The sequence below is a fragment of the Chelonia mydas genome, chromosome 6 (genome assembly GCF_015237465.2).
Source record: "Chelonia mydas isolate rCheMyd1 chromosome 6, rCheMyd1.pri.v2, whole genome shotgun sequence".
Lineage (NCBI taxonomy): Eukaryota > Metazoa > Chordata > Testudines > Cheloniidae > Chelonia > Chelonia mydas.
Window position 1 is genome coordinate 69,899,931 of NC_051246.2, and position 24,278 is coordinate 69,924,208.

At 41.9% G+C, this 24,278-nt stretch overlaps 1 protein-coding gene across 5 annotated transcripts in view; it reads left to right on the forward strand.

Annotated features, from left to right (window-relative positions):
- Nucleotides 1-535: 535 nt before the first annotated feature.
- Nucleotides 536-24,278, forward strand: part of TTBK2 (tau tubulin kinase 2) — a 220,226-nt gene continuing 196,483 nt past the window's right edge. For 3 of the 5 annotated variants that reach the window (XM_043547834.1, XM_043547833.1, XM_037900388.2), the window contains exon 1: nt 537-1,154. The gene's annotated coding sequence lies outside the window, so the exon portion shown is untranslated. Of the gene's footprint in view, nt 1,155-24,278 lie in introns of all 5 variants that reach the window. The other 2 variants (XM_037900386.2, XM_007055755.4) reach the window with 2 other exon arrangements.

Below are 24,278 nucleotides of genomic sequence, written 5' to 3' on the forward strand. Positions count from 1 at the left end.
ATGGAGAACAAGCTAACTACATGTAACAGCTGTAAGTCATGTCTCTTAGAGCCTGGCTTCACTGCGGCGTTAGCGCGAAGCGTCATTCGACAGCTGCAGGTAACCGCACTCCTGTGCGTCCACACGCACCTCTAGCTGAGGTTAAGCGACGTTTTACCCTCAGCTGGCCGGCTGCTCAGGGAGTGCAGGCTGGAGCTGGATGCTGCTGAGGGTGGAGCTAGCAATGCAGTGGGGACGCAGCGACTCCCCTGCTCCACTGCTGCTCTCACGCGACCGAGGGGAACCAGAGCCCGGGCTGCAGAGGCGAGATGCTCCAAATGCACCCACGGGAAGGCGCTTGCACGCTGCGGTGATGAGCGCGGTATGTGACCCTGCACGGAACAGAGAGCACCTCACTCCGCCTGGGTAAGTCACAGGAAATCAGGATTCCCGCCCCCTAGCCCTGGGCTTTAACTAGCATCTCCCGCCTCCTTCAACAGCTCAGGAGAAGAAACGCCTCCCAGCCACGCGTCTCCTCCGCAGCGGCAGCCGGAAAACTACACTACCCAGAATGCATTTTTGCCGTGCGCATGCGTGCAGATCATTGTGACTCTGTTAACTGGTTACCGCTGCTCTCAAGCAAACCTGAAGACAGCGGTATTTCCAAGGTACGCCCTCCTTTCATCATTATGCTGATAATCCTGTCAGCCAATCGGCGGGCGAGAAGCTCGGCAGCCGTCAAATCAACGCCCGGCGTGACTGCAGCTGGGCGGTGCTCTCAGCGACGACAGGCTAGGTGGCGCTCGGAGAGAGGGGGGAGTTTATTGCGACGGTAGCGAGAGCAGTCGGGTCCGGCGGGGACTGCAGCAGGCATGGGAGAGGCGGAAGAGAAGAGGTTAACCCTGCTGGGGCGGGACACGGGCCCCGCAGCACCCCACTAGCACTCCTTGCCTCGCGGCCCTGGTTACCCCTCCCGGCGGTCCCCCTCCCGGCACGGCAGTCGCCATAGAGACCGCACGCGATGGGCAGCGGGCTGAGCCGGGGCCCGCGGCGCTAGCCCTGACTGCAGCTGAGGGGCGGCAGGGGCGCTCTCGCCGCAGGCGTTAACCCTGCCCCCGCCGTCCGACTCGCCCCGTCGGGGAGGAGCCGCCGCCGCCGGCTGGGCCAAGTTCCAGGTGAGAGCCACCCCCGAGGCTCAGACGGTCTGGAGCTGCCCGCCGCTGGGCCCCGCCGCCTCGCTGTGGTGGTGGTGGTGGGGTTATTTGTGGCTGGTTCTTTGTCTCCACGCAGGGCACTGCGGGGCGGGCGGGATGCCTGGGGAGCTGGAAATATCCCGGCATCATTCGCCGGCGCATCCCTCGGCGGCTGGCGACTGGGGCCGGGAGGCGAGAGGGACCATTCGGGATGGGTCGCGCCGGAGCTAGGGGGGAAGTGTAATTTGTGCGTGTGCCCGCTAACGGGTAATAACCGGTGACATAGGGGTGATGAGCGCTACGGGGCAGGGGAGGAACCTTCCGGGCTACAGCAAGATAAGATCCCGTTGCTAGATCATTTCCCGACTGCTTGCAGACTGACTACGAGTGACGGAAGGGTTTTTGCGGCATAAAAGCACTTTGGGTCGTTAGGATGAGAGGTGCTGTTATATACTGTAAAACGATTATTACTGAAATCTTAGTTATGGTGTAATGCTGATGACATAAAAGGTGCACAGAATGGGAAGCTACAGGACACTCTCTGAAAGATATTGCTATTACAGCACACTAGTACAGATTGTGTAGATTGGACAGGGAAGAATAGTTGCCCCTGTATTTGATATAAGGTCACCAGGTATGCTGGAATCCAGCAGCGTTACTCTCCACCTTGGCCTTTCTACTCTGAAGTTAAATTTATAGGCACATGATTATGTTCTTTACTTTCTCTTACTAGACGAGGATACACATTATTAGCAGATACTTGTCACTTGATGTTGAAACAGCCAAGTTTATAATAGATTTTGTCTGTTTCCTTTTTTTGTACAAATATGCTATGGGTGTGTGTGTGTGTTTGTATACATATATTATATACATGTGTGGGCAAGGATGGATGGAGAATCTGTCTGGTGTCTGTCATATTAAGCACTGGAGACATTAACAGCAGTTGCATCAATATATGAATACAAATATGAGATATGCCTCAGTAGGCCATAGTTGTAATAAACAAACAAAAATCTAATATGGGAGGGGCCTTTTAAAAATACTATTTTATCCACCACCAGTAGTATTTAATGATATAAGAAAATATATTATTTCTGAAAGTATAGATGAGGGTTGAAAGCTGTGTTACAGCATCCTTGCACTTCTGTTATCACAAGAGAGCAAAAGCAGTGGGAGGACAAAGATTGGTATGGAATTACTAACCTTGAGGGTATATGCTGTGGCAATAGGAAACACTCTTCAGTGTAGACAGAGATGGATTTAAAAATTCTGATCAACTATTGTATGTCAATTGGAAGAACAAAAGAAGTGGCATGTTTATAGCTTAACCTCTTCTATACAACGCATGTTATTTATGGTGAAGGTATTTATGTGAAATGTGTGAAACAGATTATAGTGAAGACATTTCTTATGCAGACAATGTACATGGACAAACAGTATTTTAAATTAACAAGCTGCTTTTATTTTAATGAGAGAAATTTATTAAGTGCCTTGATAAATTTGTTGCTACATATATTTTTTAATATTAAGAAATGAGGTCCTGTAAAAACCTCAGAATGAGTGGAGATGCTGAAGTTGAGCAGTGAAGTTGCAGAATCAGAATAATTTAAAGACAGTAAGATATATTCATTATGGGGGGGGGGGTACGTGCAAAGAACATTGTATTGATTATTGTCTAGTGTAATACCTCTTAAATATAGTTAGCATTGAAATGCATGAATGAATTCTATGTTGCAGATTTTCCAAAAGCTTAGTTTTTTTTTTTTTTTTTAATAAATCTTCTGTAGGCAATGCTGTGTCTTTGTTGGGGTGTATCTAGGTGTGTGTTAGTTCATTTTTGCTACAGTACTTGAGACAACAAGAGGTTAAAGGTGATATGATCCTGCAAATTTTTTTGTGTCTGCAGTAGCATTGACTCTCAACAGTGAAACGTGGGACAAATATATTCAATATTCTGTGTAGCTCAGTACAGAATCTTTTCACATCTTGATAATGACTTCTCAGGATTATACAGTGAAATGCTCTAGTAATGTATTTGAGTAAGCAAAGTACTAAGTCTTAAAGTTAGCGTTTTATTCTAGAGGTAGTCTTGTTAACATCCGTTCGATTTGTAAAGGATGAGCGAAGTGATTTGTAATGTGTATAAAAGAGTGACTATGTACTTATTGCTAATGCTTTTTATTTGGCTTTCACAAAGTTATTTTTGGCACAGTGTATCTAAATACTGTGTATATGATGGAAATGTATTATTAGCTTTCTTCAGAAAACATTTCCATTTTTATTTTGATTTGCTTCAGATCTGCTACTGTGTACTTGGTAGCCACTGTGTCTTTAACCTCTTTGTGGTATTTTGGAAGCAATAGGGGGTTAGGCAGAGAAATTCAGACAGATGGAAAATGTGTGAGAATGGAAGCCCATGAGACATTAATCAGGTCTGATGGAGTCATATAGTACTGCATGTTACATTTTCTGTTAAATTGTAACACTACAGTTTTCAGGCCACAGAGGGCTATATGTATACTAAAATAAAAGTTGGAATGTTTTTTTCTAAAAGGAAAAGAGTTTTCCTTATCCATAACCATATTTTAACTTTGATAGCAAAAGAAGTATAGAGAGCCCTGATACAGCCAATTATTTTTGTATATACAATATTAAACATCCATTTGGAATGTATAAAGTACAATAAAAGATAAAATGAATATTGTTGATTGCATCTCCTGTTAAACTAAGACTTGATCCTACTGTAAGAATATACTGACAGTTCTAAAGCTGGTCTTCTATACAGTTTCTGTGTATTTCCATTTTCTGGATCATTATCACCTTCTCTTGCTCTCTTAAACCACTATTCAAAACTGTGTAGAATCTGGCTAAAGGGGCAGAGAGACAGCTGCAGATTCAATTTAAAACAATACTATTATTTGCAATCTCAGAGGGATGCCTGGTATATGAACCAGCCAGCCACTATTCCTCCTCCCCTTCCCAACTCTTGAGAAACACCCTCTCCTCCAGTGACAGAGAAACCAGCCCCTTCTATTTGCTGTCACAAACAAACCAGGAACCTAACAGGCCATTCAAAATTTATCATGTTTAATAGACAATTTACTAATCATACAAGAGTTAGTTTTCAGAATCCGTTTATTACAAATTGCACACTAAAAGATCCAAGAACTGTAGATTATGCTTTGGTTAAAAATGGCTTGCCATCAACCAGACAATGTATTGACTTTTTCTTGGCATTAGTGGTGAAAGAGATTTGGTCATCAGATTAAAATGAAATATATATATTTACCTCTTTTAACTGGGTAGAATATTAACATAGGAATTAAAGATCTGACTTATCTTTCATAATTTTTTTATCTATTGCATTTCACTCAGTTTAGAGAATGAAACTAGACGGGATAATTTAATTTCTTATGTGCCAGTCCTGTTCTTTATTGGTTGGACTGTGTATGCTGCAGGACAACATTTAACAAAAGTTTTCATTGAAAATCTTGAACACCACATAATGTTAATAGTATTTTTTTTAAACAAAATTTAGGCCTAAACATTTTTTACACCATCCTTGTGATGCCCCTACATATTCCTTCTCTCAAAACATCACCCAACCTTTTACTTGGTCTAAGTTTATAATCAAACCCTTCAGGATGTGTGTGTTTGTTTTTTAAATTGCCAGAATTCTCCGACTTTTGATAAATGTATACACTGTCTACTTGACAGCTTCTTCCACCCCGTTTATTAAAAAAATTGTGGTATGTGCTGAACCCCATTACACTTTTCATCCTGAGCTAGGTATGGAGTGTGGTATGCTCATAAGAGAACACAATACATACTGTTATGACTGAGCTGGATGAAACCTTGTTATGGGCTGAGTTAAAAAACCTCAGTGAGGTTGAAGGATTTGAATGCACACATCAGTTAGCATAACTGTAGGGAGAAGTTAGTAACAAACCCCCAACTGAAAGGAGTTTTAGGCTGGGTGGATCGAGGGGTTTTTGCTTGAGTATTGTTTTGGGGTAAAGTGTTTGGGACTGTAAGCTAAGAAACTGTTCTTGTGTTCCTCCTGCATTTGGAGAAGTAAGACTTTGCACATTACTTGTAAATAAACAAGATTGCATCAAAGAAAATATGGGACTCTATTTTCAGTTTCTGCCCCCAGTTCGAACATTCCCATGGCCTCAAACTTTGATGAGCTGTTCCAGTTCAAAAGGGAAAACACTACTAATAATATTTGATGTTGGGATCTCCTATTCTCACATTATGTCTGGTTCTGAATAATAAGAGCTGGAATCACAGAAAGGTGGATGCCAGAAAATGGTATAACTTACCCAGGGCAGTTGGATTGTTCTGGGTCTTAAATGAGGATATCATTACTATTAAAAAAAAAACAAAACAAAAAAAACAACCACAAACAAACCCCTTCTACTTTTTAAATAGTATTGGTGACTTTTGTGAGGAGTTTGTCTATTTCTTATATTTAATATATGCTCTTAGATGTGAAACTGTTTTTGATATGATTGTCACCACAGAATCACATGACCTTGTTTGCCATGTGATAGTCTTCTTCTTAACATGTTCTCTCTGCAGTAGAAATTCAGTTAATGCCAGTTTTGGTATCCTCATTTCTACATAATGCTTTCAGAATGGTGAAAACTTTGTTAAAAGATTACTTGTGATTTTTACTGGTGGAGCACTCATTGCTATAGGTAACTTTAGAAATTATAAAATGCTGTACTGCTATTAGGGTTGTGTCATCATTATGCGAATTTTTTTTTAAACTGATTCACTATCCCATAAAACGCTACTTTAGTTTTTGTTTTTTTTTTAAATTTACAAATGAAAAAAACTTGGTTCAGTCTCTTTTTTAAGTCAACGCCTTTATTGCTTTTAGCCTTTTTACTTGTCTAATTCAGATTACTTTGACTTTTAAAATCTATTGTTCTGTGATACATAAGGCCCTACCAAATTCACGACCATGGAAAACGTGTCATGGACTGTGAAATCTTGTGTGTCCCCCCCCCCCCCCCCCCCCCCCCCCGTGAAGTCTGGTCTTTTGTGTGCTTTTACCCTATACTATACAGATTTAATGGGGGAAATCAGCATTTCTCAAACTGGGGTTCCTGACCCAAAAGGGAGTTGGAGGGGAGTCACAAGATTATTTTATCAGGGTCCTGATATTGCCTCCATTAATTCTGTGCTTCCTTCAGAGCTGGGCAGCAGGAGAGTGGCAGCTGTTGCCTGGGCACTGAGCTCTGAAGGCAGCACCCTGCCAGCAGCAGCACAGAAGTAAAGGTGGCAATACCATACCATGTCATCCTTACTTCTGCACTGCTCCTGGTGGCGGCACAATACAATAAACACTTTAAAATGTAAGATGAATATTTAATATTTTTATTGTTCATTTCCTAAATATGGATTGCATGAAAGGCTGAAATGACTTTGAGGAAACTCTTCTTGTCTGTTAGATTAATAATGGGAGTAGGTTTGTGTGTGTGTGGTTTTTTTGGCAGCTCAGCTGGTGAAAAAGAGCATCTCCTCTTGGACTAGGACTCTTCTATATATAAGAAATTGTGTGACATGACTTCTTTTGCATTTTGAACAGTATGTTTGCAATACACAAATTGAACTACAGAGAAGGTCACCAAAAGACTTACATGTCATTTCGTCATCTAACAGCTGGACTCTTAGGTATACCGTTGTGGTCTAGGAGCAGTGCTGTGACAAATTAAATTTACATGGAAAGATTATTATTTGATGACTAGTTCTACTTTGTAGTTAACTTTTGATGATGGATACAGACTCTTCACCCATCTCATCCTAAACACTTTCTCACTGTTCATTCATAATTTTTTTTTTTAAAAAAGGCCAGAAAGGAGACCATTGTGATAATCTAGTTTGAGCTGCATAATGCAAGTCATAGGACTTCCCTGAATTAATTCTTGCTTCAGGTCCAATAACTGTGGTTGCACTAGGATATATCTTTTTGAAAAAACATCTGATCTTGATTTTAAAAATTTCCAGTGATGGAGAATCCACCACAACCCTTGACAAGTTGTTCCAATTGTTAATTACCCTCACTGTTAAAATATTTGCATCTTGTTTGTAGTCTGACTTTGTCTATCTTCAGCTTCCGGACATTGGATCTGGTTATACCTTATGTCTGCTATGTAAGGATCTGAAGGAGGCAGGCCTAGAATCTGGGGCTGTGAGGACCCTTGGTCACTGACACTCCCTTGTCACCACCAGAAGAGACAGATGAAGCAGCACCTCACTAATCTTGAAAGGTCAGGTCATAGAGGAAGTCCTGTCAGTATATCCAAGGCCTAGAGTGCCTGATTGGCTTGCACTCATGACTTAAGCCAGGAAGTGACCTGGTTGGATTGTCCAAGCAACTGAGCAGACTTCCTGTTGCTGCCACATTGGACCCTGCTCTTTGCTTGTCTCCTGTGATCTGCATCCAGTCCTGTTCTTGGTTCCTGATCTGCTTCTGTCCTATTCTTGGTTCCTCCTGCCTTGCTCCAGCACCCAATCCTGGTTCCTGCCTTAGTGCTGCTCCTTGTCTCATATCTGGTTCCTGCTGCTATGCCTCACTTTTGACCATTAGCTCTGATGTCTGACTCCAGCTCTGACCTCTTGATTTAACTTCTGATGCCGACTCTTGCTCTGACTATTAGACAAGATTGCCTGTGTCCTGGTTCCAAACATGTTAAATTGAAGAGCCCTCTGTCATTAAATTTCTATTCCCCATTTAAGAACCTACAGTCTGTAGTCAAGTCACGCCTTAATTTTCTCTTTAAACTAAATAGATTCAGCTCCTTGAATTTCTCAGTATAAGGCATGTTTTCAATTCTTTAAACGTTCTCATGGCTCTTTTAAATCTTCTCCAATTTTTCAACATCCTTCTTGAAATGTGGACACCCAGAACTAGACATAGTATTCCAGCAGCGGTTGCACCGTGCCAAACAAGAAGTAATATAATGGGGCGGCCAAATCGCCGCTCATGTGCCTCGTGCGGCTCTTTTACAGTTAAAGTGCTTCTTGTGGTGCCCCCGCATACTCCTCTCATTCTCCACCTACCAAACTAGGGAGGCGGGAGCTCAGGGTTTCTGCCCTGTGGTGGGGCTAGGAGCTTCTGGCAGAGATGACTGGTGCCTGTTGACAGTGGGGGGATACAATTTAAAGGTTTGTCCTCTCCCCAACAGCTTGAGTCATGCCCCCCGGGAATGCCCCCCCCCTTATCCTCAGTGGCCCCTCCCTGCAGTTCCCAAGTGCTAGCTCCATGGGGAGGCAGCCACAAACAGCTGGGAGCTGTGGGGAGGGGGCTGCTGCTTTAGCTCTGTGGGGAGAGGCAGTAGGAAAAGCAGAGGCTCTTCCTGAAAACTCCCAGCTGTTTGCCGCTGCCTCTCCCCACTGCGGCAGCTCCCAGCTTGCCTGCTCCAGCAGCTGCCATGCAGGGAGGGAGCCCTGTGGTACCATGTGATTGAGTGGGGCCAGCAAACCCTGTCAAAAATCTGTGGGGTATGTGACCCCCCCCTCCATGCCTCACTTTTGCTTGGCAGAGAAAGGGGTCTTGAGACTTCAGCACCTTGGGACATGTCTGCCGAGACTTGGGGCTTCAGCCCCGTGGGGCATGCCTGCTGGGGCACAGAGTTCCAGAAGGAACAGAGCAGAAGTCCCAAGCCCCTGCAGGTGTCTCCCATGCGGCTGAAGCCCTGAGGACCCCCCCTGCAGGGCTGAATCCCTGACAGGCTGCCCCAGCTCTCAAGCTTCTGAAGATTGTCATGTGCATCTCAGTGGGTCAGTAAGTTTAGCCACCCTGTAATATAACTTTCCCACTGTATATTCCTCTATTAATACATGGTAACAGGATGCTCTGCTCCTTTAAGGACCTGGTGCCAACTAGCACTGTTCAGTTGTCAGATTCAGCTCGGAAGTGTTCAGGTTATGCCTGGGAAGGGCTGAGAGAGGTCACTGGCAAGGAAGCTGTAGGAGGCAGTTTGGCTTCTTTGACTGGCCCTGAAGCAGAGGGAGAGGCGTAGAGTGAAGTGACTCTTGGCCCCTTTAGATTCTGTTGGTCAAGGGTTTTTGTGCATTTTTTTTTTTAAATTAATAAACCAGGTCCTCATGGAACATCCTGAAACAGACTTTGACCTAGTATTAGTCTTTCCTGGAGTAGGGAGACAGGCCAGCAGCTTACATACATCCAAGGATCACACAAGGCCTTTTAGCCACATTATTACACTGGGAGCTCATGTGCAGTTGACTATCCTCCATTACTCCCAAGTCTTTTTCAGGATCGCTGCTTCCTAGGATAAAGTCCCCATCCTGCAAGTGTGGCCTATATTTTTGTTCCTGCGTGTATGCCCTTACATTTGGCAATATTGAAATGCATAATGTTTGATTGCTTCCAGTTTACCAAGTGACCCAGATCACTCTGTATCAGTGGCCTATCCTCTTCATTATTCACCTCTCCCCCAATCTTTGGAGATGACAGAAACTTAAGTTATGAAGTAAAATATTAAATATCATAGGGCAAAGGACTGATCTGTATAGGGCCCCACTAGAAACAAACCCACTCGATGATTCCACATTTACAGTTACATTTTGAGACCTGTTGTTAGCCAGTTTTGAATCGGTTTAATATTCACCATGTTAATTTTGTATCACGATAATTTCTTATTCAAATGCCTTATGTGAAGTCTGAAGTATATTGCATCAACACTATACTTTTATCAGCCAAACTCGTAATCTCCTCAAGAAGATAACATGTTATGTTGATAAAATCTATTTTGCATAATCTTATGTTGATTGCATTAACTAAATTACCCTCTTTTAATTCTTTATTAATCAAGGCTGGTATCAGCTGTTCCATTATTTAGCCAGAAATTGATGTCAGTCTGACAGACCTATAATTACTTTGTTCATCTCGTTTACACTTTAGAACTAGTAAGACAGCGTTAGCTTTCTTCCAGTCCTCTGGAATTTCTTCGGTGTTCCAAGACTAATTAAAAATCAGGCCAGCTCTTTTAAAACTCTTGGATGCAAATTATCTGGACTTGCTGATTTAAAAATATCTTACTGATTCTTCATTATCATTATCATATAGTATGATATGGTAGCTTTTTCACAAAAACAGACCAGAAATATTTATTGCACTCATCTGCCTTTTCTGCGTTATTATTAACAGTTCTACCATTTCAATCTAATAATGGACCAATACTGTTGCTAGCGTTCCTTTTTCCTGATATACATATGATTCCTTTTTATTGTCCTTAATTCTGCTGACCATAGATTTTTTTTTTTTCTGTGCTGCTTTGATCAGTGTCCTATAATTGACCTCTAAAAGGCAGCCTTTTTCTTGCTTATCCTCTTTTAGCAGAGTTATGTAGATATGATCTGCTATCTTGCATCTATTTTTAAATGACTGTCTTGTTAATTTTTTTTTTACTATCAGTAGTTTAATGATCAACAAACCCATCCTTCAATGCAGATTATCTTGTCAACTATTGCAATATGTCTAAGCTTCGCTATCTGAGTTTGAATAAAGTTATTAAAGAGCCGATAGCAAACCGACTTCCAAAGCACCTCTCTTCTGCTTTGGCTAGTATCTATCAGACTTCAGACCAGGTTATGATATGGGGATGGAATTGGAGGGTATCTCCTTATCCTCATGGACAGAGGACAAACTTAATTGTTGATACTAGATAAGTGGTTCCCAAACTTGTTCCGCCGCCTGTGCAGGGAAAGCCCCTGGCGGGCCGGGCTGGTTTGTTTACCTGCCGCGTCCGCAGGTTCGGCCGATTGCGGCTCCCAGTGGCCGTGGTTCGCTGCTCCAGGCCAATGGGAGCTGCTGGAAGCGGCGGCCAGTAGCAAACCGCGGCCACTGGGAGCCGCGATCGGCCGAACCTGCGGACGCGGCAGGTAAACAAAACAGCCCGGCCCGCCAGAGGCTTTCCCTGCACAAGCGGCGGAACAAGTCTGGGAACCGCTGTACTAGATGTATGTGTCTTCAATATCATTAGTCACGTGTTGCTGTTGATTTGCCTTCAAGAGGCCTATCAGGAATGGGATGAGTTGCACAAAGCTGGCTTTCCTGCTTTCTTTTGAATAGGTAACCTAAAATCATGATGAGTACCTCTTTTTCTCCTCAAGATCTCTGACTTTTGATGTCACTCAGAGTTCAGGTCTCTCACATTCTCTATTCAGTATAGGTCTGAATAGCAAGGGAGATCATGAGAATGTGTGGACTTCAGTAAGTTGACACCCAGTTCTACATCTTGTCTTCATCAAACATAGCCAGCGCTAATACTTGAATGTTCCAGTAGCTGAATGAGAGAAGTGTAAGAATGAAAAATAGTTGGCTTAAGCTGAGAAGGATGGAAGTATTGCTGGATGAAAGGAACTAGCTTTGAGGGACTAGCAGGAGCTCTTGCCTCATCTTCTATAGAGGGTATTTAATCGCCTTCCTGTGGTCAAGGTGATCTGGAGACCTGGGTACTCATCTTAAATCCTTGGCATTCAAATAGAAGCTGTAGTCAGGAATGCATTTTACCTTTCAGCCTTTTTTGCATCTCATTCTTTCGATCAAGATGTAGCCACAGCAATCCATGTCTTTATTGCCTCCAGGCTGAACTGCTGCAATAGGCCGCTTTTGTTATCCACAGGTCATGCAGCAATGGCAAATGATCCATCATGAAAAGGCTCATCTGTGCAATGTAAACTGATGAGCACCTCACATCTTTTTTGTGTATACCAGCTCCCCATCCAGTTCCAGATATTCTTTGAGGTGTCCTTATATTACTCTAATGTTTTCAATCAGTTGTTGACAGGCTTTCTTAGAAACCATTTCTTGCTCCAGGGTTCACTCTGACATCTTAGATGCTAGGTGTTCTCAGTTGAAGTCCTCATTTGTGGAATTCCTTACCAAAGAAGACCAGGTTGAGCCTGGATTTAAACCCCTTGAGAATACAAAGCAAGATGCATCTATTTGCTCCCTCAATAATGATGGCTACAGAATAGCTGATGTGGTCCGTCAAGGAGACCAAGCAAGAACGTTTCACAGAAGAAAGTGGTATGAGTGACAGAGATTAGTTTTCTTTCAGATGACAGTGATACTTTAAAACTTGTGAATAGGACCTCTAAATGCTACTGAAATGGCTGCATTAAAAATGCCAACCATAGATACTGTCTTTAAGACTCAAGAAAAAAAAAAGTTTTGTATATCTTACTTTTGCATTCTCTTAGGCTGCAAGTTAGGGATGGTATGGTGTTGGTTTATATTTGACCCTGATTAACCTGTCCGGTCTCTACCAGAGATCATTACATATGCTTCCTTTATATCTGAATGCCATGGAGGAAAATTATTTTTCTTCGCAGTTTTAGGGTAGCAGTTATGCAGCAGCGCCTGCTCCCATTGACTGAGCACTTACATGAATGTGATGAGTGACCTTCCATATTTTGATTGTTGTTGGTAGCCCTTTGCTTGTTCTGGGTGGGTTTTTTTTAAGTTCACATAATGTGCCTTCAGTCACTTGTGTTTAAATGTATTTTCTTGAGTTCCTCACTCTGAGAGAATTTTTCCCTCTTTTGGACTATAATTTGATTTATTTTCGGATTCCTTTTTTATAAAAAAACTTCCCCAATACTAAGGACCATTAAACTTCAAAAAGCTCAATCTTAATTCTTTTAACTCAAATTTTAGCTGCTTGTCCAATGTCTGTCTTCTGTTTTACCAAAAAGACTCTGTCCAATATTAACAAAAGGAATTAAAGCCTAAGTTCACTTTCGGTCACTGTCTGAAGTTCTCTTACTCCACCTTGAATCTCTGTGGAGCATCATGTTGAGATACTTACTTGTTGCTTTGAGTGTCGTTGAAAGAAAATCTGATCTGAGTATTTTTAGCACAATCTTTTTATTATAAGGATTAAATGTATTTTTCACTTATGCAACAGTTTTATATTTCTTTTATAGAGTTTTATGCTCTGTGGCTTTTCAATATTTGTGACCATTCTTAACTCTCCTCAATTTTGTAATGGTTCTCTAATATGGTGAATTTGCAGCTCTTTTAACCGGCGAATGCCTCTAATAATTCTCTCCTGTAATAGATCTAGGACTGAGTTTCCCATTTCCTCTCATTCACTTTCTTTTCCCTTGTTTTAGGCTTTGTTTTTCTGTCTCTGGAGATATTTCAGTTGCATCACTGTAATCAATCTTCTTGCTTGGCTTAAAAAAAAAAATTGTGGAAGGAAATCCTGAAGAAGCCACATTTTTGGTGTTTGAGTGGGCATCCAAAAATACAGGAAGCATGATGCAAACTTCTAGAAATCAGGGTTATAAATAGTATCCACAGCTTTTTCATTTTTTAAATAAAAAGGTCAAAGTCAGTGCAATCCAAGAAAAGATGAAAAATTCCTGTTGTAAGACTTGCTCATAAAAATTAGTCTGCACTGTTAGTAAATAAAGACCATTCTGCAACAAATAAATTGTCAATATTCATTGTGTTGGGCGGGAGGGCAATGATTGTAGATTAGCTCCTGAAAATATAATAAATACACAAATTTATAAAGCAAAAGTTGGGCTTTCTACGCATACAGCATATGACCCACAAAATCAAGGATATGAAAAGGTAAGTCACCTAACGGTAAATAACTCTCTTCAATCTACAAGCACACACCTTACTATTACCACAATTTCTGTATACTGGAGGGGAGTCCAGGCAGTGCAACTTAACTCTTCCCCCCCCTTTTCACCCTTCTGCATATACCACTGGACCAGATTATTTCCCCCCAACACTAGTAGTTGATTTTGTAGGGAAAGGATAATGTGGTAAAGGGTTATTTTTGGATGGGTGGTGGAAGGCTGGCTCTCCTAGAGAGGCAGAGTTAAAGTTTAGTAGTTGTGGTAGTAGTAATAGTAATTTGTGTATTTGTAGGTGGAAGAGTTATTTACCATTACGTGGGTTAACTTTTTGTTTCCTTTGTGGATTTGTGTTGAGCATGTTGAGCAACCTTAACTACTTCACAGGTAAATTTTTTTGCATATTAATTTCCTACGTTTTTTAAATACTTGATGCAGGGATTGGAGAAGTTGGGAAGATGGTCCTGTTGGAGGTAAAAATGCAGATGCTGGTGGAGAATTTTATCTGTCAGCAGCTGTGCATGAATCATTCTTTGTTGTAGGGTAAAATCTGACAGGAAAATAGTGATCCCAACAGAGAAGGTTTCAGGTGAGGCTTGTCCCCCCACACCAGTCTATTTTACATGGACCGGACCACTGTCAACTAATAGGGTATGTATGTGCAGCACATAAACTTTTTGGTTAGAATATGAATGGGAGTAAAAAACTAATATAAATCTAATATTTTTAATAAAACAATAACTATCTGATGCATCAGAACTAATCAGGATCCATTTCTTTACCAATTTTTGTAGGTAAAAAAATGTTTTTTTAAGACCGATTGGTCAACATTCCTAACTGGAGTTGCTAACAAGTGTTACCATCATGTTCTAAATTCTTATTGTGGACGGTAGGGGCTAATGAGGAAAGAGACCTATGATATTTTCTGGCCAAGTGGCTGCAACTTTATTGACCCTGGATATCTCCTAAAAGCAGCACAGCAGAGGAATGGTAAAATGGAAGGGCATGGGAGCATCTACATGCCCTGATACCTAGCCCAAGTACTCTGCCGCCTGGTAATCATGGAAACAATCTCCAGTGGCTTAAGATATCCTGCTACTATTTGTTTCCTGTGGTAAGGACTGATGGATCTCTGATCAGGGCTTGGGAAGAAGCATGCAAAACCTACTTATGGTTGTGAAATGTTCAGGGCCTCAGAGTGAGTTGCCGTTGCTAAACCTCTTGCACACCAGGTCCATAGCTATTCCTTTCTGTAGTGACCAACCTCTTCTTCTGGAGCAACTACCAAAACCTTTTTTCACTGGCAACAGGAAAAGGAAAATTAGCAGTGTTGTTAGCAATTCTCATTACAATCATATCCCTAAGAGTAGTGGTTCTCAAACTTTTGTACTGGTGACCCCTTTCACATAGCAAGTCTGAGTGCGACCCCCGCCCCTTATAAATTAAAAACATTTTTAATATATTTAACACCATTATAAATGCTGCACGCAAAGTGTGGTTTGGGGTGGAGGCTGACAGCTCTCAATCCCCCAGGGGTCCCGATCCCCATTTTGAGAACCCCTGCCTAAGAGTATGCTGTTGTGGCCATCCTCTTACGAGGTAACCCTCCAGTAACTGACCTTTAGAAAACTTCACTCATGTACTGCTACAATTTGAAACCAGACTGTCTCCTTGAGTGGGCACAGGCACTGTTTTTTCTGGCACTGTACGAGACTCTTGGAATGGGGGGTGCTCAAACACATCATAAATAATACCCCATTATTAAAGATGTGCCAGACCAATTGTTACAGCCCAGTACATTACAAACATACCATTCAAGGATGGTCCTGAGCTTAAGTCTTCAGTGGATACTTAAGCCATTAGGACCATAACCTGCTGGGGAGCATGAGCTCAAGCCTACAGTTCCTATCCAAAGCATATACTAAGGGAGTGATGAATAATTACTGTGTGGGGTCATGACACAAACCAGCACTAGTTTAATTACTTTCTTTAAGCATTTATACAAATTCACACCAGTAATACATAACAAGGTTACATTTTGTTTAAAAATGATGTGTTGCAAAATACACAGAACAAGTTTTCCAGTTATGGAAAAAAGAAAGGGCCTATGTCGATAAAGTGGGGAGGCTGATATTGTAGGGAGTGAATACTGTTTCAGTCCTTAGTTTCATCTGTGTCAAAGTCCTTGCCTGAAGCACTGTCTTTGAAAGTATCAAGTAATCAGGTCACTGATGTCAAATCCCAGAATAATTCTCATTTCCCATCAAAAGTGGCCTTGAATTATGATAGAGGGAAAAGTGTTCTGATCTTTTCTTCACATTTTTTATTTCAGAATAGTGAAGTCCCTTCTTTGTCACTGGCCTGAGATCTCAAAAATATTAGTTTGGCCCCTTTCAATTCTGTTTCCTTTATACTATGTGCAGCGAGCAGAATTTTGTTGGTTATCCTAATCATATAGTATGACTACAACAATGATTCTTACATGCACATTTTTATGGCTCTTTCCTTATGGGAAAGTGATAAGCATTTTATAAGTAGATAGGATCTTCTTGCACATCCAGGTTCAGAACTTTGATACAAGAAAGTAGGTCTGAATAGACTTTCCCTCAAGGGAAACTTGCACTGCTCCATTTCTGGCTCTTCCTTGTCTCTCTTCCCCCCTCGTCTCCCCGCCAATGTTCTAGTTGACAATCTGTAGCCATAGTGTCCTTCATTAGTTTTGGAATCTGCCCTTGATTTCAGTTAATTTTATTATGCTGTCCGAGTTCTGTATCATTTATTTATTTATTTATTTATTTATTTTTTAAATCCTGGCTTCTCATTTAGGAGATATTCTCCAAATTTTATATTTCAAAGAGGAGATCTTGTGTTGCATTATTCTGCTCCAGTGTTCTTTGCCAGAAAAATGCTATAGTTGAATGTTGTTGAGTGAATCTGACTGTGTGGCACTTCCTCTCAGCTCCAAGTTCAGGTGGTAGCTCCAGTATCTTTTTTTTAATGCAGATTCTATTACTAACAATATTAATTCTCCCTTTGTTTTGGGGATACTACAATCTGATTTTAAAAGTGGTCTGTTGACACTTCACTTCAGACTTGCAGACCCGATGCTGCCTTTCAGTGGAAAAATCTAATTTAAAATACTAGAGCAATTCTTCTTTTAGGTTGGAAGGTAAAGATTAATGACCTCAGTAAGATTTCCAAGGAGCATATATTAACCTGTGCAAGGACTCAGAATCCCTTGGAAAATTGGAGGCTGTCCTCATGAATCTCAGGATGTGGGTGCATACCAAAAGCATAGGATTTTTTTGGGTCTTGTTTTTGTTTTTTCCCCCCTCCAACACGTCCACAAATTCACTTAAGTGCCTGGATTGTAAAGTTGCTTAAACAACATGACAGACAATCCATGCTCCTCAGCATGTGTGTGTGGACATTTTTTTTTTAGTTTGTACTTTTTTGTTTAAAATGTAGAGTTACAATACTAAAAAAACCCCAAACCTTTCCCTGCATCATCTGCCATGTACACCCTGTCTTTGGGCTAATGTACATAGATAAGAAAGTGAAACTGACCAGTCTGGTTTCACTTCTAATTATAAGAAAATGCAAGAAGTAAACTCCATAAATACTGAAAAATGAAAATGATAGTATATTAAACTTTCATTTTTTATAATTTCATGAGTTATTAGTAGCACATGTATTAATTTTTATTTAAAAATGTTCCCTTAAATGTTAGTTTGTATACTTCTGATGAAATGGCACATTTCTGAACTTTTGAAAACCCTTTTGCTATAATATAGTAAATTAAAGTATTTTGCATTTGACCTTTTTCCTGTAACAGTATGGAATAATTTATCATTAATATGTTACATCACACTACCCTCTATGAGGTTGAAAAACTGGTAATGTTACAGGGCGATATCAGATATTTACTTATGGCTATAAATACTGTAAGATGTTTTGGTGACACAATGAGTCAGTGCTTATGATGTCACCAAAACCTAAGGCACATTTAGTATCTTGTGAACAGTTTACCTCCTTCTGTTTTTAAAATTATGTTATGGAGCTCATGACTACTTGACTATTCAAGCCATGTTTCCTTCCACTTCCCTTTATGTAAGGTGATGTTTTTAATACTAAAGAGATACATTAGTAGTAACAGATATTTGAGTAGGATTGCAACTCTTAATTGTTTTTCTATCCAGCTGCTGCCCATTTTTCTGTGGCTGTTTTCTCCACTGCCTGTTCTCTGCTGCTCTCCACATTTGGTACTCTTGTTCCTGTTTCAATTTCCTCAGCACCAGTTCAGCCAACCTCAACAAACCAGCTGTTCAGTTGGAGATTATGCCAGGCTGTCCCCCACTGTTCCTAGGGGAATTGTACCCCTGCATTCCCCACACCCTTATTTCTTTCTGAGGGGTCTGACTGCTCTACATGTTGTTTACCTTGTGCCATGAGCATAATTCTCATCTCCTGTATGTTTCTTTTCTGCTGCAGCTAATCCGTGTTCTGTGCACAGATGCTCAAACTGCGCTTTGATCAGTTTGGCATATGTTTCTTGTTTGCTTATTTTGTGCTGCCTTTTGTTCTATTGCCCTCTCTTGAAATAAACAAGCAGAAAACAACAAGCTTTTTTTCTTTCCTGTCCAACCTTATTACTTATGAATCTTTAGGAGATGTGTATCAGTATACTTCGTAAGTGCCTTGAGTGTGAACTTTGGTTAGCTCATAAATTGGGTGCAGATCCTGTTGACAGTGCTCCTGATACACATTTCAGGGTTAGCTGAGGTGTCCCAAATGAATCGCTGCCATCTGCTCACAGTGGGAGGGAGCCCTGTCTGTGCCCACCAGGTGAAACTCTCCCCAGCTACTGGCAATGCAGGCACTCTGCTCCAGGCTGCATGAGCCCTGCTCTTTCTCTTTGGAGGCTAGCAATTTACACATTCCACTCTGTTACACTGGAGTCCTCCATTCCCTATTGTCTTGACACCCCCAGTGCACTCCAGGTGTCTGCAGCCTCTGGAAACAGTGCACCCTAGTTCAGTGGTTTCACTCTCCTTAGCACAAGGTGCTTTGACAGGTAAAACCAAATGGAAGTTTATTTAACAGAGCTTGGAATAAAGATTCAAATAAAAGAAAGGAAGGAGTTTGAAAATAAAAGGTTACAGGTAAAAGAAAAACATAAAACACATTCTATAGCTTATATTTATTAACAAGTTATTTTCCTATCTTATAAAATATTTCTCACTCAGTGGTTTGTTCTATCAGCAGTTGTCCAGTTCTGAAAGCTGGGATCCACTTTTCATGAGTGCTTGCTTGCTCTTGCTTTCAGTGTCTTTCCTTTGTAATGGATCACTGCCATGGGCCATTTTTTCCTCTCTCATACAGTCACAAGCTATTGTTTCTTAGTCCCAAAGGGCCATCTCTTCTGAGAACTCTCCTGGGGTTTGTTTGTCTTTGAGTGTACTCAAGACTGTATCTTCCCCAAACAGTAAACATAAACTGGCTCAGCTGAAGAATATTCATTGTTCTCATGTTGATTGGATCTGCTCTCAGACTTCCCCTTCTCTTGTGATAGGTTTCACTCCCAACAGATTTGGAACATACATATCCTATATATTACGTAACTCTAAAATTGATTCCTATAAAAACATCTTGCAATAATCATGACAATCGGCTAGTTCTTAGCTTTTGTCAGAGACCGCACATTACCTCCTTCAATGTAATATTGAGTAAATGGTTGGACATGATGTAGTACGGGGGTTCTCAGCCTTTTTCTCTGAGGCCCCCCTCAACATGCTATAAAAACTTCAGGGCCCAGCGAGGGTGGCAGAGCTTCGGGGCAGGGCCTTGGGCATAGGCATAGTTTGATTTTTTCTTGGTGGGGAGGGCAGGGGCCAGCAGAGCTTGAGCCACCTCTGTATGGCGGGGTCCAGGGAGGGAATGCCACCTCCACCCCCTGACTCACCTCTGCAGGCCACCCAGCCTGTCTGGGCTGGAGAGGGGTGTGCAATCAAAAATTATAATTCAAAGGTGGGGGGCTTAGCTCAAAAAGTTTGAAAGCAGCTTAGGGTGCAGGGAGGGAGTCACTAGGGGCTGTGTGAGGGCAGGGGATAGCTCAGGGTGGAGGTAGGGAGTCTCTAGGGGCTCTGTGAGGGCAGGGGATAGTTCAGCTGGCAGGGAGGGAGTAGCTGGGGCTGTGTGCAGGCAGGGGAGTAGCACAGGGTGCAGGGAGGGGGTACTAGGGGCTGTGTGTGGGGAGTGGGTAGCTCAGAGTGTAGGGAGAGGGTTATTAAGGGCAGTGTGCTGGGAGGACTCCCCTGTGGTCCCTATTCCTGGAGGGGTCTGCCAGCCACAGGGCTGGGTCTCCCCACCCAGGGGCTCTTACCGACTGCCTCTGTGGAAGCAAAGGTGTCTGGGAACTGAGGAGCAGCTTCAACCTGGGGCACCAGCAGGAGAGGAGGGAATGCTGCCGCTGCCTGCTCCATGCACCAGCCAGAGCAGCAGCAGCTTCCCCGCACTGTCTGGCTCCATCTTCCTGCCTCTGATCTGGCCAGGGGGTGGGGAGAAGGAGGGGCAAGGTGTGGAGCTGCCCCTGGGACTGCAGTGGTCTTGTGCTGCGGTTGGAGGGGCGGGGCAGGGCAGTGCCCTCCATGTCCCCAACTCTGCCCATGCGCTCAGGGCTTGTGAACCCACAGGGAGCACCAGGGCTCGGGGCTCCAGGATTCAGACCCGTGCCTCCAGGCTTCAGCCCTGCGCGGACCCCTGGTTGAGAACCACTGATGTATTATACCTGCCAGGGCATGATTGGGCATATCTGTGTCACAGATACATTGGTAGGCTCCTTTCTTTTTTTAATTTACTTCTGTGTTGTGTACAGTTCAGGAACTGAAGCTTTGTGGAAAAGACGTATGCTAGCTTTCATATGGATTATTTATGTAGAAGCCTGAGATACTGTATACTGTGTGGAAATTTCAAAAATGCAATAGTTGTTAAGCCTTTCATTTTCTACATATTGCTCAGATATGTTATACACAGATTTACAGACGTCTAAAGTCTGTGAAATAGGCCACTTTGGAAAATTGCTTGTATGCATTTTCATCTTTTAATTAAAGAATTTACTCCTTGGTTCAATCGTACAAGTCACTGCAACCTTAGCTGTGGAGCTGCTAGGATGACTTCATAACACGTTATGCCAGTCTTGCAAAATTGTCCCGTATATTTACTAGTTCAGGTAAAATCTACTAGGCTGTCTGAACAATGCCAATGACAGTGCACTCTGGCCCATCTGTCCTAGTTTGTGCACATCTATGGGGAAGAAGAAAGGTAAAGACTGTGTGTATGTTTGTGGGATATTGTTCTGTGAGGAAAAAAGGTGTGGGGAAAGGAGATCCACTCTTGCTAGCTTCTCTTTGTCCTCTGCATTGCACAGTCTCCTGCATTCTCCCCTTTTGTTTAACACAGGATGGAGCAGTGCTCTATAAGGCATCTACGACACAGCTATAGAACACTATGAATTCTGAGCTGGTTCCAAAATATGCTACAGGTTGTGGTTTTGTGTTACGAGAATGAAAACCTTAATTTCCTATTACCTGCCCCAGAATTTACTGGTCCAAAGTGAACAGGTGAGTGGAAATTCGTAAGGCGGAGTATAGATTGTTAGTAATCTTTGCTCCTCCCCACCCTCCTCAAAACCACCACAGAATGGCTACCATGTTTCCATACCAGCTTTTCAGAAGTGGCTGAAGCGACTTCTGTAAAACACATTGGGATTTTTTGGTATGGGAGATGCTGTATAATATTTTATATAAAAAGTGGTTTGATTGCCAGGAAGTTTGGAACACATATTAAGTTCTCATTTATATAATGGATTACATTTGGGAGAGTGGAGGTAGGGTTGATGTCTGTCTGTGTAGTTTAATCAAATCTTTTTTGTTGCTTTATCAGCATTGCTAAAACTGTTCTTTGTTTTCTAAATTGTTGTAACAGTTTTTTTTTCATGCTCTGAAATGAATCTAAATTTATTTCCAAGTTGAATCTTGCCTTGCTGGAAATATCTGATGTTGGAATAGAGCTGTGATAGTAGTCAATCTTCTTCTAATAGGAGTCTGCTGTAGCTACTGTCCCTTCACAGATTCTTGTTGGTGTACTTACTAGCAAGTTTGAAATTGAAGATAGTATGTGATATTAGGTGATTTCATAATACAGCTCCGGTGTAAGTTAGTGCTGCTTCCTTGTAGCTTTAATTTACATAGCCAGCACAGAACTCCTCTCTAATGGCAGAAAGCTAGTGGAGGCAATCTCTAGCTGGTTGAAAGCCACTTTGTGCCATTTCTGTCTTGAATGTCTGAACCCACAATATCTGGAAATCCTATTTGTTAGCATTGTTCCTAACTCTGAGGAGGTAAACAATAGACATGTCCTGCCTTGAATCAGGTAGTATTTTCTTGACAGGGTTATGTAATAATTTACAAATATTTGTGATTTTTCACAGCAGTAAAAATTTACTAGCTTGACTTGATCCTCCCTGAATATTTGTGGTGTTTGCTAAGTTGTTTAAAGAAAAATTGTTGTGTTTTGCCTACTGTCCTGTTAATGCAGGCATTGGTGTTTTATTTATTTTTTTTAAAAAGTAAGCCCGGGGAGGGTGGGGAGTTTCACCAGATATCTCTGAAAAATTATGACATCGTAATCTCAGTCACCATACTGGTAATCTGGCTACAGCATGTTTCTATTCTCTTACCAAAAAAAAAAAAAATCCCATCTGCTACAAGGAGAGGTTTTTTGTTGTTGGTTTTTTTTTTTCCTGTAGGGCAGATGATATGGAGAATGTTCTTTGCTGTCTCCTTAAAAGGAGTTGAGCATATATTAAGTTGGCAGTATGTTTATAAAACCTTTAATATATCTGAGTACTTCATTACTGATATCTGGATTAATAACTTCTTTCTCACACTTAGCTTGAAATATAACCTCCGCTGTATGTTTCTAATAGTTCTTGAGAAAAGAGAGTATAGGTCTTTTGGTTGTAGGGATCACACATGGCTATGTTACCTCAAATATGTGCTGAATTCTAGTCTTTATTACAATTTTGGACATCTACAGTAACAGTCACTGGGTATGTCTTCACTGGCAGAGTTACATCGCCGGCAGTTACAGCGCTGCTCAGAGAGTGCTGAAGGGAAACCGCTGTTGTGTGAACACACTGTCAGCTGCCTGCACAATAGCTTGTTCACACTTGCCGCACTTACAGTGGTATTCGGAGGGGTGCACTCTGGGCAGCTATCCCACAGATCATCTCTTCCTCTTCTGGCACTAAGAGTTGTGGGAAGGCGGTGGGGGTCGCGGGGCATCCTGGGTCCTGTCCCAATGTCCGTGATGCATTGCTTCGCATCCCAGCAATCCCTGTGCTTCCGTCTGCATTTGGTGCCATCTTTCAACTGTTTGTGTACTCTGCCTCTTCAGTCTGCAGGAATGGATTCTGCACTGTTGACCAATATGCTGCTTTCTCTGACCAACACGTCACGAGTGGCAGTGGAGTTATTCCTTAAACTACAAAGGAAAGAGGAGTTTGACATTGATCTCGCTATGCATAGTAGTTATGACACAAGATTGCTTGTGGCATTCACGGAGGTGCTGACTACAGTGGAACGCTGCTTTTGGGCTTGGGGAAACAAGTACAAAATCCTGAAAGGATCAAAAAAAGACAGTCAAAATCCTGATAAACTACATTTCCAACTAGTCAAAATCCTGACGCTATACCCCGTTAATTATATTCCCCCTTTCAGTCATCCAGCCATCCCACTTTACTTTTCATATCCCTGCAATGAGGGATCTACCAGGCTTTTCTGACATCGCTCCAATAAATGATCTTTGGGGAAATAAATAGCTGTGAAGTGCTGTGTGTGAGCACACACAGCATAGAGCAGTGATGCAGTGTTAGTGATTTTGAATGTCAGGATTTTGTGTGTCAGGATTTTGATCAAGTTCCAGTGTACTGGGTTTCTTAAATAATGCTCTACGTATTTGTCATGCACTGTGCATCAATAGTGCAGTTTTCATTTACCCTGCCTGACTCCAATTAGAATACATATAAAGAAGCTATTCTCTTGAGGCAGTGGCTCAATAAATCTGAGCCTGTCTGAGTGAGGTTTGTAGAATGTTGCTATACCCATTCTTTCTGGATTTCTTTGTCTTCCTCTCCCTTATAATCTTGTCAGAGGTATACAGTTAATGTGTGATTAGAAGGTTGGACATGTGGCTTCAGCAAAGGCTGATACCATCAGTCCATAACCAGATGCTTTCTAAGAGGTGCAAGTGACTGGTACAAACTTTATTTTTTTCCAACCAAAGACAGAAAGCTGACCTAAGAAGCAAAGTCTTGAGGGTGTCTCTCACACCCCAGTTTAGTACATTAATTTGGTTGGCTATTCATTAAGCTGGATATTTTTAAATTTTTGCTTGAAATAAGTGTTACTTCAC